This window comes from Tamandua tetradactyla, chromosome 6 (genome assembly GCF_023851605.1).
Source record: "Tamandua tetradactyla isolate mTamTet1 chromosome 6, mTamTet1.pri, whole genome shotgun sequence".
In the NCBI taxonomy this organism is placed as follows: Eukaryota; Metazoa; Chordata; class Mammalia; order Pilosa; family Myrmecophagidae; genus Tamandua; species Tamandua tetradactyla.
The window spans coordinates 153,099,628-153,113,878 of NC_135332.1; positions in this window are offsets into that span (position 1 = coordinate 153,099,628).

Below are 14,251 nucleotides of genomic sequence, written 5' to 3' on the forward strand. Positions count from 1 at the left end.
TTGTGCTTTATATCTTCTATTTCTTTGTTGGAACTTCCTATTTCTTTGCTGAGACTCTATTTTTTCATTTGTTTCAAGTGTTTGTAATCACTCATTGAAGTATTTTTATGATGATTGGTTTAAATCTTTATCAGATAATTTTAATCTCTCTCTCTTCTCATGTTTATATCTACTGATTACATTATTTCATTAAGTTAGAGATCTTCCTCGTTCTTTGTATGCAACCTGATTTTTTCATTGAAACCAGTACAATTTGGGTATTGTACTGGATTTTACTTAAATCTTTTTGTTCAACTTCCTTCTTGTAACACTGAACTAATAGAGAAAGTTGGAAGTGGGGGCAATGCCTCATTACTCTCAGGTGGAAGTAGCAACCCATGTTTTCTGCTCAATCTTTATGATCAATGAGGGCAGGGCGCTCCTTGTTACTGATGGTTGGAGGTGAAAGGGTAAGTTCTAGCTCACCACCAGGAGATCAACACCATGGAGAGGGGTATTTGCCTCCTTACCACTGGGTGGTGGCGAAAATCTGAAATCTCTTCTAGGCCTAATTTGACACCACTCCATCAGAGATAAGAAGAGGGACCTCATTACTGCTGAGTGGAGGTCCAGTCTGCCCACGTAGGCTCCACTGACACTATGGGGGATAGGGAGCATTATAACTGCCCAGTGGGGATGAAAGTCTTGGATGCCTACTCAGCCTTCTCTTACATATCCTGGTGGAAGGATTCGGGCACCACACACAGCCTGGAGAGGGTAGAAGTTAGAATCTCCACTTGATCTTAGCTTCCATGGGTGGGGATGGGACACAATTTTTTTCCTCCTCTGATGTTTGCTTAGGGTAGAGTAGCTATTGTCTAAAAGTTTTCTGTATTACTGAACTGCTCACTCCCTTGATCTTTAGCTAGAAAGGGCAGAATTTTTTTTAAACTTTTATTTTGTCTGCACCCATTGGTGTTTCTGGGTTGCTACCTCTTTGGCTCCAAGTCTGAATATATGAGGCAAAAAAAACCAAAACAAGCAAACAAACAAAAAACCCAGGAAACTCCCCACCGCTTTTTTCTTTGGGTCCCAAGGTCATTAACTGCTTTGTCATCTTCTCTTCATATTCCAGAATCTTCTTATGTTTGTTTTATGTATAATAGTCAATGTTTTTAGTTGTGATTAGTGGTAGAAATAGGGAAAAGTATGTTTACTCCAAGTTCTTGACCACAGAAGTCTCTCCAAAGGCTTTTTAACCACTCTCTTATGAAAAGACATAGGGGCCTTTCTAAAAAGTTCCACATTTCTTAATCATGAAATACTCCCAGCATTAACTTCAGTGTTTCCTATAGTGTTGAAAAAATTATTTTGGTCTCAACAACTTTCCCAAATAGTTTAAAGAGAAAATATTTTAGAAGGTCTCTTCAGTAATGTTGATAACATCATTACTATACCTTCCCTTTTTTTATCTCAACATGCCCCTATTTGAATTATCTTACAAATACTGCACTTGCTGCATGATTTCATGAGGCATATTGCTTTGAGCTATGAAAGTTCTCAGTTTCACTGTCATATTAATTACCCAAACTACTAGGTACAAGGTATTTTTAGTCTTTATGTAAATGTGTGTAACCAGTGTATTGAGTTGGATGTAAACATGAAACTATTTTAATTTTCCAATAAGTTCCCTTCAGCAGTATAACTTGGTGGAAAAGGCCACATTATTTGTAGATTGTTCAGGGAAATCTAGCTCCCTATATTGTGAGGAAAAGTTGGACGACTACTCTATGTTCTATATAAAGATGAATGCCTACTTCTATCACATGCAAAATCTCATATTTCTATAGGTCTGCTTCAGCATCATATATTCTGCCAGGTTAGTTTTTCTTTTTGTCTATTTTAGATAGTTTCACTCTTTTTATTGCTATGTCCCATAAGCTTCAATACCTGGGAGGATGTCTGGGCTTCTTGGAGGCTTTATTCATCCATATAAACATTAAACTGTTTTTGAAGTTTCTCTAAAAATATCTTTATTGGTATTACACTGAATTTAAACATAGGGTGTTTATTCAGGTATTCTTTTATGATAGCAAAAAATACTGGAAAATTTCCTCCATAAGTGCCTAGCCCATTCTTCATTAGATTACCCTTACTTTATAGATTTGTGATTTTTATATGATAGTATGTTTGCAAGCTAAATGAACTTTCTTTTTCTTTCTAATAGTTTGTGTTTCTATTGAGTATTTTCTGTAAATGATCACATTATCTGGAAATAATGTCTTGCACCCTGCCTTGAAATCATATCCTTCTTTATTTTTCTTACTGCATTTAGTAACAGAGATAGTGGAAATCCTTATTTGTGCTGTTCTTAAAGAGAATCGACTTGACTTTGGATTTTTAGTAAAAAGACTTTTATCACATTAAGGAATGTGATAATATCTAATATCTTAGTTTTCTGAGAATTTAGTCATAAAAATGTATTGACCTTTATCAAATGTAGTTTACTTTCATCTACTGAGATAACCATGCGATCTTTATTCTTTTTTTAGGTTATTAAAGTAGTAAATTGTATTGATGTGTTTTCTAATGTTAAATCGTTCTTGATTGATAGGATGAACCAACTGGATCATGATATATTAATTTTTTAATTATTAGCTTCAGATATATAATATTTTACTTATGAAATTTAAACCCTATGTTCATAAATTAAACATAGCTATAATTCTTTTTTTTATATTATTCATCCATTTTGTGATTCAAAGTTACCCTAGCTTTAGAAAATGAATTAAGCAGCTTTCCCCTTTCCTCTATTTTTTTTGAACAACTTGTATGAGAAAGGGATTATCTGTTCCTGAAAGTTTGGTAGTACTCAACTGCAAAAGCATGTGGGACCAGAGTTTGGTAATTTTTTTGGGAAAAGGAGATTTTGCTTTCCATATCCAGTTCTTTAATGGTTACTCATCTATATAAGTATTACATTTCTTCATGGGTTTATTTTGGCATTTCATATTTTTCCATAAATGTATCCATTTAAGCTAGGTCATCAAATATTTTGGCACAAAGATGTTAAAAATATTCTATTATTTAAAAAATCTCTATTTTATCTATAGCTTATTTCTAGTTATTTTTCAGCATTCCAGGGTTTTTCTGTTTTATTAATCTATTCAGAAAACTACTGTTAGTTTTGTTAATTATCTCTATTAAAAATAAGCTTTAAATAATGGATTTCTGGCTTTATCTTTAATTTTTTTTTTCTTTTCCCCGTTTGGATTTATTATATGGCCATTTTTCTAATTGTTGTGTTGAATACTCAGCTCAGTTATTTAAAATATTTTTACTTCAAAAAAAAGCTTTAAAGCTGTAAATATTATTCTAGTGCAACTTAAGCTTTGTCCCAAATTTTGTCATTTTGTGCTTTCATTGTCATTCCTTTTGAGCAATACAATAATTTACAAATTATTTTCTCTTTATTCAAAGGTTATTTAGTTGTCTTTATGTATGTGATTTTTAAAGATATTCTATCAATAATTCTAGAATTCTAGAATTAAAAATTCTATCTTTTTAATTTTATTGCATTATATTTAGAGAATATATTCTGTATGTTACTGATTATTTGGTGTTTTTTGTGTCTTCTTTCATACACAAGTATGAGTTGATTTTTGTGAATGCCCCATATGTGAGAAAAATGTGTATTTTCTTTTTGTTGGGAAAAAATATCTTTATATTTCTGTTAGTTCAATTTAATTGTTGAAGTTTTTGAAACTTTTTTATATTTTTGTTTATTTTTTATTACTTTAAACTATGAATTTCTGAGAGGAGTAAGTTAAGATCTCCAACTATAAATTTCCCCACAGTTCATTTAATTATTACTTTATATATTTTCAAACTATATTGTTAGGTGCATATAAATTCATGAGTATAGTGTTTTGCTCTCGTGTTCTTTTTCCTTGTACATTATGTTTTTTTTAATTGCATGTGCATGGTGTCAAAGACAGTCTTGTTATGGCAAAAGATAACAGAAACTTACAGCTTCGGTTACACCAAGAAGGAGACCATTTATCATGACATCACTTCACGCAATGAGAATTTAATAAGCATGGCACATCAACTTTGGCATTTTCCTTCTTCTTCGTTTAAGAAAATATGGCTGACACTTCTACTTGTACATAATTATGGCAATAGATCTTCTTTTGGAAAAGTTACATGTGAATGGTGCAAACAGGTCCAGAATATTTTTCTGACCATTTATTGTAAGACTGGACAAATTAAAGATTAATTTCTTGGTGTGGATATTTCCTACAAGAAGATGCTTCAGGACACTTAAGGTCTAATCCACCCCCGACTTTAGATCTTACAGTATTACGGTGTTAAAACAGTATATCTACCCTTGAAAAATATTTATTTAGACATGTTAGAGTAATGGGGAAATGTATTACATTAGCTATTTAAAAAAGAAAGATAAGTTGTGAAAAATCGTACACCAAATAATTGAATGATATTGTTAGCAATGGCTTTTTTTCCTATCCTGTTTTTTTTTTAAATTAGAGACATTGTAGGTTTATGGAAAAAGCATGCATAAAATACAGATCTCCCATACACTAGCCTATTATTAACACCTTCTATTAGTGTAATACATTTGCCACAATTCATGAAAGAACATTTTTTTTTTTTTTGTTATGAAATGTAACATATACAAAAAAGCAATAAATTTCAAAGTGCATTGTAAAAAGTAGTTACAGAATAGATTTCAAAGTTTGGTATGTGTTACAGTTTCACAATTTTAGGTTTTTCCTTCTTGCTGCCCCAAGACACTGGAGACAAAGAAATATTGATATAATGATTCAGCAGTCATCTCATTAAATCCTGTCTTCTCTGTTATAACTCCTCCTTCTCCTTTGACCTTTCTCCCAATCTTTGGAGGTATTTGGATTACGCCCATTCTAACTATTTCACATTGGAAATGGCTGTCAATAATATGGAATGGGGGATGGAACTAGTTGATGTTCTGGGGAGGATTGCCCCTCTGGGTTTCAGGATGAAAGAACATTTTTATATTTGTTCTATTAACTATAGTTCATATTTACAATAGGTTTCACTATTTTTGCTGTAGTCCATGTTTTTTGAGTTCTTTAATTTTTACAATTTTTATTCTAGAAACATACATACATACAATCTACAACTTTTCCTTTTGACTAAATTCAAATATATAATTCAGTGCTATTAATTATGTTAACAATGTTGTGCTACCATCACCACCATCATTACCAAAACAATTCCTTCAGCTCTGATGGGAATTCTGTACTATTTAAACATTGACTCCCAAATCTCCAACCCCATTTTATCCTCTAGTAACGTATATTCTAGTTTCTGACTCTATGGACTGATTTATTTGAATTATTTCATATTGGCATGATAATACAATATTATACCCTTTGGTCTAGTGTATTTTACTCAACATTATGTCTTCAGTATTAATCCATGCAGTTAACTTGTCATTACAGGTCTATCTAGCAGACACAACAGAATCTAGGGTTTCCATGTCCCCACTGGAAGTTCTATATAAGAACTTCATTCCTCATCACAGCTGAATAATATTCAATTGTATATTTGGATGGTTAAATTCAAGTGTCAACTTGGCCAGGTGATAATGCCCAGTTGTCTGGTCAGACAAACCCTGGCCCTAATCATTACTGCAAGGATATTTCATGGCTTGTTAATAAGCCAGAAAGTTAGTTTATTGACTCATCAGTCAGTTGATTGCATCGGTGGCTAATTACATCCATGATCAACTGAAGGCATGTCTTCCCCAATGGAATAATCCAATCAGTTGAAAGCTTTTAAGGGAAAAGAAAAAAATTTCACTTTTTTCTTCAGCCAGCCAGCCTATCCTGTGGATTTTGTTGAGGAGCTTCATTGGAATTGCCAGCTTCATGGCATGCCTTACAGATTTTGGACTCTAGCATACCCATGGTTGCATGAGACACTTTTATAAATCTCATGATTTACAGGTATCTCATGTTGGTTTTGTTTCTCTTGAGAACCCTGACTAATACAGCTTGGTACTGGGAGTGGTTCCTGAGAAACAGAATCTTAAAAATGGGTTTTTATAATTGGTTTTCTACTCTGATTAGATTCAAAGGCACTAATGACGAGATGGCACTGATGGTCCATGGTATGAGTTGGCAACACAGATACACAAAATATCATGGCAGTGGGGACATGGAAACCCTAGATTCTGTTGTGTCTGCTAGATAGACTTGTAATGATCTATCCTGAGGAAACAGCCATTCCACCTCCTGCCTGCCCTGAGGAAACCGCTTCCAAGCCTCCAGACTTGTGGAGTCTGCCATCCAACCTCCACCTAAAGAGATTAACCCTTCAGGGTATGCCAAACCTGTAGCCACATTCCATGGGGAAACTGTCCTCACTTCTCTATCTGGAGTGAGCAATACTGTTTCCCCAGATGAAACTGCAATAGAATTCCCTGAGGTAATTGGCTTGAAAGACTCTTCTATTTCTTTTCATGACTTATCCTCACCACCTTTCTTTTTTTAATACTCATAACTAGACAAATGTCCCAAAGGCCCTGAAAGGTGAGGTACAAAGTGTGGCCCATTGAGGAGGTACACTATACTCCAGAAGAATTGCATGAGTTTTCCAATCTGTATAGACTGAAATCAGGGGAATAGGGGTGGGAATGGATATTAAGAGTGTGGGATAATGGTGGAAGGAATATAAAGTTGGAACAGGCTGAATTTATTGATATGGGCCCACTAAACAGAGATTCTCCATTCAATGTTGTAGCTCTAGGGGTTAGAAAGAGTGGTTGGCTGAAACATGGATCAAAAGGTGGCTAATATTACCTGAGGTCAAAATGCCAGAACTGCCCAGGTGTAATGTAGATGTGGGGATCCAATGGCTCAGAGAAATTGAATGTTAGAATGAAATTATCATGAAAGACCTGCTCGTATACCCCAGGAATGTCCAGAGAACACACTTTTTACCAGGAATTTGAGGGATGAATTTGTGAGACTAGCTCCATCAAGCCTGAGGAGCTCTGTAGTCATCCTTTTCTGTGGTCAAATATGACTGTGGAAATTGCTGTCACTGAGTTGGAATCCTTATTAAACACAATGGGGATGATCAGATCCCGAGATGGCAGAAGCCAGGTGGTAACAGTTAATCATTATGGACAAGGTGGACATGGTCACTATAATGGAGAGCAGAATCAAAGTAGCAGTCAAAATAATCTGACTTGCAGAGACATGGCATTGGCTAGTAGATCATGGGATACCTAGAAGTAAAATAGATGGTCAATCTACTAAAATCTTGTTTAAGCTGTATAAGCAAAAGAGTTATAGGTCAAATGAACAGAAGTTTAACTTCAATTACAAGAACAGAAGGTTATGGCCCCTTAATCAATTCCCAGACTTGAAACAGTTTACAGACCTGAAGCCTCTGAAATGAGGGGAAGGCCAACTACCTTTGGGGAAGGAACCTTTACACTGCCAAAAATTTATAGGTAATCTTTGTCCCAGCCTTTCCCATGGAGACCTATGGCCTTTTACCAGGGTAACTATACATTGGAGAGAAGGAAATGATCATATATTTTATGGATTACTAGACACTGGCTCAGAAATGACACTAATTCCAAGAAGCCTTAAACATTACTCTGGTCTGCCAGCCAGAGTATTGGCTTATGATCGATGGAATTTTAGCTCAAGTCCATCTCACAGTGGGTCCAGTGGGTCCCTGGACTGATTCTGTGGTTATTTCCCAAATTCCAGAATACGTAATTGGAATTGACAACTCAGTAAATGGCAGAATCCCCACATTGGTTCTCTGACTTGTGGAGTGAGGGCTATTATGGAGGAAAGACCCAGTGGAAGCTAATAGAACTGCCCCTACCTAGCAAAATAGTAAATCAGAAGCAATACTGGATTCTTGAAGGGATTGCAGAGATTAACACCACTCTTAAAGACTTTAAGGATACAAGGGTGGTGATTCCTGCTACATCCCCATTCAACTCTCCTATTTGCCTATGCAGAAAACAGATGGATCTTGGAGGATTACAGTGGATTATTGTAAACTTAACTAAGTGGTGACTCCAATTGTACCTGCTATTCCAGATGTGGTATCATTGCTTGAGTAAATCAACACATCCCCTGGTATGCAGCTATTGATCCGGAAAATGCTTTTCTCTCAAGAGCTGTAAGTAAGGACAACCAGAAACAGTTTGCTTTCAGCTGGCAAGGCTAGCAGAAATCCTTCACTGTCCCACCTCAGGGGTATATCAACTCTCCAGCTCTATGTCATAATCTTATCCACAGGATCTTGATCATTTCTCCCTCCTACAAGACATCACACTGCTCTGTTTTATTGATGATATATTGATTGGACCTAGTGAACAAGAAGTACCAACTACTCTGGACTTATTGGTAAAGGCATGCCAGGGATTGGGAGATAAGTTCAATAAAAATATACTGGCCTTCCATTTCAATGAAATTTCTAGGGTTCCAGTGTTTTGGAGTACGATGAGTTATCCCTTCTAAGGTGAAGGATAAGCTATTGCATCTGGCCCCTCCTACAAATGAAAAAGAGACACAATGCCTAGTTGGCTTCTTTGGATTTTGGAGACAACATACTCCTCATTTGTGTGTGCTACTCTGGCCCATTTACATAGTGACCAGAAAAGCTACTAGTTTTGGGTGGGGTCCAGAACAAGAGGAGGCTCTGTGACAGATCCAGATTGTGTGCAAGCTACTCTGCCACTGGGCCATATGATTCAGCTGATCCAAAGGTGCTGAAAGTGTCAGTGGCGAATAGAGATGTGGTCCGGAGCCTTTGGCAGGTCCCTATAGGAGAATCGCAACACAGGCCTTTAGAATTTTGAAATAAAGGCTTATCGTCCTCTGCAGATAACTACTCTCATTTTGAGAAACAGCCTTTTATCTGCTTCTGGGCCCTCGTTGAGACTGAACAGTTAACCATGAGCCACTAAGTTACCCTGAGACCTGAATTGCCTATCATGAGCTGGGTATTGTCTGACCCAGCAAGCCATGAAGTTGAACATGCACAGCAGCACTCCATCATAAAATGGAAATGGTATATAAGAGACAGGGCTTGAGCAGGTCCTGAAGGCACAAGTAAGTTACATGAGTAAGTAGGCAAATGCCCATGGCCCCCACTCCTGACATATTTTCTTTCCCTGCCCAGAGCTATGGCCTCTTGGGAAGTTCTTTACAATAAGTTGACTGAGGAAGAGAAAACTCAGGTCTGGTTCACAGATGGATCGGCACAATATGCAAGTACCACCTGAAAGTGGACAGCTGCAGCACTACAGTCCCTTTCTGGGATGTTCTTGAAGGACAGTAGTGAGGGGGAATCCTCCCTGTGGGCGGAACTTCAAGCACTGCACCTGATTGTTCATTTTGCTTGGGAGGAGAACTGATCAGAGGTGTGTTTATATACTGTGATACTTAGATTCAGGTGTCAACTTGGCCAGGTGAAGGTGCCTAGTTCTGTTGCTGTGGACATGAGCCAATGGTACATGAACTTCCTACGTCGCTCATTACATCTGCAGTCAGCTAGGAGGCATGCCTGCTGCAATGAATGATGTTTGATTTAATTGACTGGTGCTTAAATGAGAGAGCTCAACATAGCCAGCCCAAGCAGCTCAGCATACCTCATCTTGACACCCGCAGCAGCTCAGCCCAGGCCTTTGGAGATGCAGAAAGGAATCACCCCAGGGAAAGTTGTTCGAACCCAGAGGCCTGGAGAGAAGGCCAGCAGAGATCACCATGTGCCTTCCTGCATAAGAAAGAACCTCAATTGAAAGTTAGCTGCCTTTCCTCTGAAGAACTAACTAAATAAATCTTTTATTAAAAGCCAATCCATCTCTGGTATGTTGCATTATGGTAGCTAGCAAACTACAACATATACTGACTCATGGACTATTGCTAATGGTTTGGCTGCATGGTCAAGGACTTGGAAGGAGCATGATTAGAAAATTGGCAACAAAGAGTTCTGGTGAAGAGGTATGTGGATAGACTTTTCTAAGTGGGCAAAAAACATGAAGGTATTTGCGTCCCATGTGAATGCTAACCAGAGGGTGACTTCAAAAGAAGAAGGTTTTACTAATCATGTGGATAAGATGACCTGCCCTGTGGATACCAGTCAGCCTCTTTCCCCAACCACTCCTGTCATTGCCCAATGAGCTTGTGAAAAAATTGGGCATGATGGTAGGGATAGATGTTACGCACAGACTTAGAAACATGGACTTCCACTCATGAAGACAAACCTCGTTATGGCCACTGCTGAGTGCCCAGTCTACCAGCAGCAAAGACTCATATTCAGTCCCCAATATAGCACCATACCCCAAGGTGATCAGCTTGCTACCTGGTGGCAGATTGATTACATTGGACAACTTCCATCATGGAAGTGGTAGTGATTTGATCTAATTAGATTAGACACCCATTCCAGATATGGGTCTGCCTTCCCTGCATGCAATGCCTCTGCCTAAATGATCATCCATGAACTTATGGAATGCCTTATCCACTGTCATAGTATTCCACAGCATTGCTTTTGGGAACCAACTTCACAGCAAATGAAGTGTGGGAATGGGCAGGTGCTCATGGTATTCTCCGGTCTTACCATGTTCCACATCATCCAGAGGCAGGTGGGTTGATGAAACAGTGGAACGGCTTATTGAAGATTCAATTATGGTGCCAACTCGGTGGCAATACCTTGCAGGGCTGGGAGAAATATTCTCCAGGAGGCTGTGTATGCTCTGAATCAATCCACTCTATGGTGCTGTTTCTCCCATAGCCAAGAACCAGGGTCCAGGAATCAAGGAGTGGAAATGGGAGTGACACCATTCACTATCACCCCTAGTAATCCACTAGGAAAATTTTTGCTTCTTGTCCCTGAAACCTTAAGCTGTGCTAGTCTACAAGTTTTAGTTCCAACATAAGAAGAGTTCCTACCCAACACCACAGTGATTCCATTGAACTGGATGTTAAATATGCCACCTGACCACTTTGGGTTTTTCATACCTTTGAATCAACAGGGAAGGCAGTAGATTACTGTACTGGCTGACTGATCCTATCAAGGGGAAATAGGAGTGGAAGTACAGAAGGGAGGTAAAAAGAAAAAAAGAACTGCCAAATTGTCTCCTGTATTCCCTGAAATACAGGAGATCCCCTAGGTGTCTCTTAGTACTACGATGCCCTGTGATTAAAGTCAATGGGAAAGTGACACAACTCAATCCAAGGCAGGACTCCCAATGGCCCAGAAACTTTAGGAATTAAGGTTTGGGTCACCCCACCAGGCAAAGAATCATGGCCAGCTGAAGTGCTTGCTAATGGAGAAGGTAAAATGGAATGAGGAGTGGAAGAAGGCAGTGATAAATATGTACTACAACCATGTGACCATAGAAATGAGGACTATGATGGTATGAATATTTCCTCCTTGTTATTTATGAGCATATTGTATTGTTCATGTTACAGTAATTAAATTATATGGTATTAAGTTTAAGAATGAATGTTACCCAAGGACTTGCACCCTATTCTGGAGAAATTTAGTGTGTTTCCTGTTGTACACAGGACAGTAGAGTATTGTTGGGTGAAACATATGTCTGTTATTGTGTTCTATTGAGAGATTAAATATGGTTTAAGGTGATGTGTATAGCTGCCAAGTTGACAAGGGGTGGACTGTGACAGTTAGGTTCAAGTGTGAACTTGGCCAGGTGATGGTGCTCAGTTGCCTTGTCAGACAAGCACTGGCCTGTTTTCCCAAGGATATTCATGGCTGATTGATAAACCAGAAGGCTGGTTTATTAATAAGATGTAGCTGATTACATCCACAATCTACTAAAGATGTGTCTTCGACAAGGATAGAATCAAAGCATCCAGATTTAATCCAATCAGCTAAAGATTTTTAAGGAGAAAAGGAGATGGTTCACTTTTTTTCTTCAGCCAGCCAGCCTCTCCTGTGGATTTCATTGAGGACCTTCATTGGTGTGGCCAGCCTAATGGCCTGCCTTACAGAGTTTGGACTCTTGAATCCCCGTAGTTGCATGAGACACTTCTGTAAGTCTCATATTTACAGATATCTCCCATATGTTCTCTCTCTAGGGAACCCTAACAGATACATATGTATATACAACATTTTATTTATCCATTAATCAGTTGATACTTGGTTTGCTTCCATCTTTTGGCAATTGTGACAATGCTGCTACAACCATTGGTTTGCAAATATCTGTTTGAATCCCTGCTTTCAGTTTTTTTTTTGTGTATATACCTGGAAGTGGGATTGCTGGGTAATAAGGTAATTTTATAGTTAACTTTCTGAGGAACTGCCAAATTGTCTTCCACAGCAGATGCACCATTTTACATTCACACTAACAATGAGTAAGTATTCCTGTTTCTCTACATCCTCTCCAACTTCCAATTTTCAGTATTTTTTATAGTAGACATTTTCGTGGATGTGCGTTTCCCTAATAGCTAATTATGTTGAGCATCTTTTCATATGCTTTTTGGGCATTTGTATATCTTAGGAGAAATGTTTATTCAAGTGTTTTTCCATTTTTAAGCTGGGTTGTTTAACTTTTAATTGTTGACTTTTAAAAACACATTTTAGATACTTGTCTCTTATTTTTAGTAACATTATGGATTAATCGACTTTTGGAGACATAACTGGTTTTGGTGAAATGGTCATTACTAAGTCTTCATGCTAACCTATCAGAAGCATATGGTGAAGTTAATTAATCCCTCTTCTTTTGAATATTCTCTTTGATTGTCTTCCAAGACATAATTTTCTCCTTATTTTTCCCCTATATCCATAGCTCCTCCTTCTAATCACCTTTGCTGCTTCTTCCTCATGTTCTTAACCACTAAATGTTGGAGTATCCTAAAGCTCAGTTCTTGTATCTCTTTACTTCTCTACTTCCAGTCCTATATAAACTAATTAATCCTATACTGATTACTCCTGAACTTATTTAGGTTTAATCATATGTAATTGATATACGTCACCAGTTTTGGCATACAAGCATGGCAATTTCATATGATTCAACTGTATATATATATATATATATATATACATATATATATATATATATGTTTCCACTCAAACATCTAACAAAGAACTTAGACTTAGCATGTGAACATTGACTCTTTAATTCTTGACAACTGACCTCACCAAAGAAATATGTTTATCCATTATTGCTCTCTTATTATTGACAACAGTTTGCATGTTATTAGTCATCCTTAACTCCCCTCTCTCAACTCTACCTGAAAAATGTATCCTACATCCAGTCACTTCTCACTAGTTTTAACCTTCCACTTTAGCCTTCTTTCACCCTTGCACAAGGATGATTTATTCTCAACACTGTGCTCAGAGTTATCCTTCTAAAACATGAGTCAGAATTTGTCGTTCCTTTGGTCAAACCCTCAAAACTGCTTATGAGACATTTGGTTAAACTGCCTACATTATTCCATGTTCTAGCCCCCTGTTACCTCTTTGGGTTCACTTTGTAACTCTCTTTTCTCATCCCCCACCCCTAGCCTCTGCTGCTACCTAACTTATATTCCATAAACTTGCCCGACATATTCCCATCCTGGAAATCGACCTAGAAGTCCCCTCTTCCTGGAGCACTCTCTCCCAAATGTGTACCTGGTTCATTCCTCCTTATCAGAGAAAACTTCCCTGAAATTCCTACGTAATAGCATCATCCATTTTCACTTTATGTCCTTTGATCCTATTGTATTATTCTTGATACTTATTAGCACTTTCTATATTATATCTTCATTTGTTACCGGTCTCTGCAGCTGAAAATAAGCTCCACCAACTACAAATTTTGTCTGTTTTGTTTATGTTTTAACTCCAGCATAGAACATTGCCTGGCACATGGTTATACAAGTAAACATTTGCCAAATAAAAGAATGGATGAATGAATGATTGAATGGCCTGGCTATAATAATAGAAATTTCTTTTTTAACATTCAAATAGTCACATCTTGTTCAGTAGTAGTCCCCTTTGCATGTTTAACTTTAATCTTTTTGTACATTATCCTCAGATATATTTGAATGCATGTTGTTTTCCTGGCAAGATGTCCCAAGCTTAAATTATTTTTTTTTTGTCCCAAACATGGAATTTGATATTCTTAAATGTCTTTTTTTGAGGTATTTTTTTAAACATTTGAATACCAATGTTAGAAGGCCAAAACGTATAAGCTTTTAATTTTTATCAAAACATTTTTGACTCTTTGATT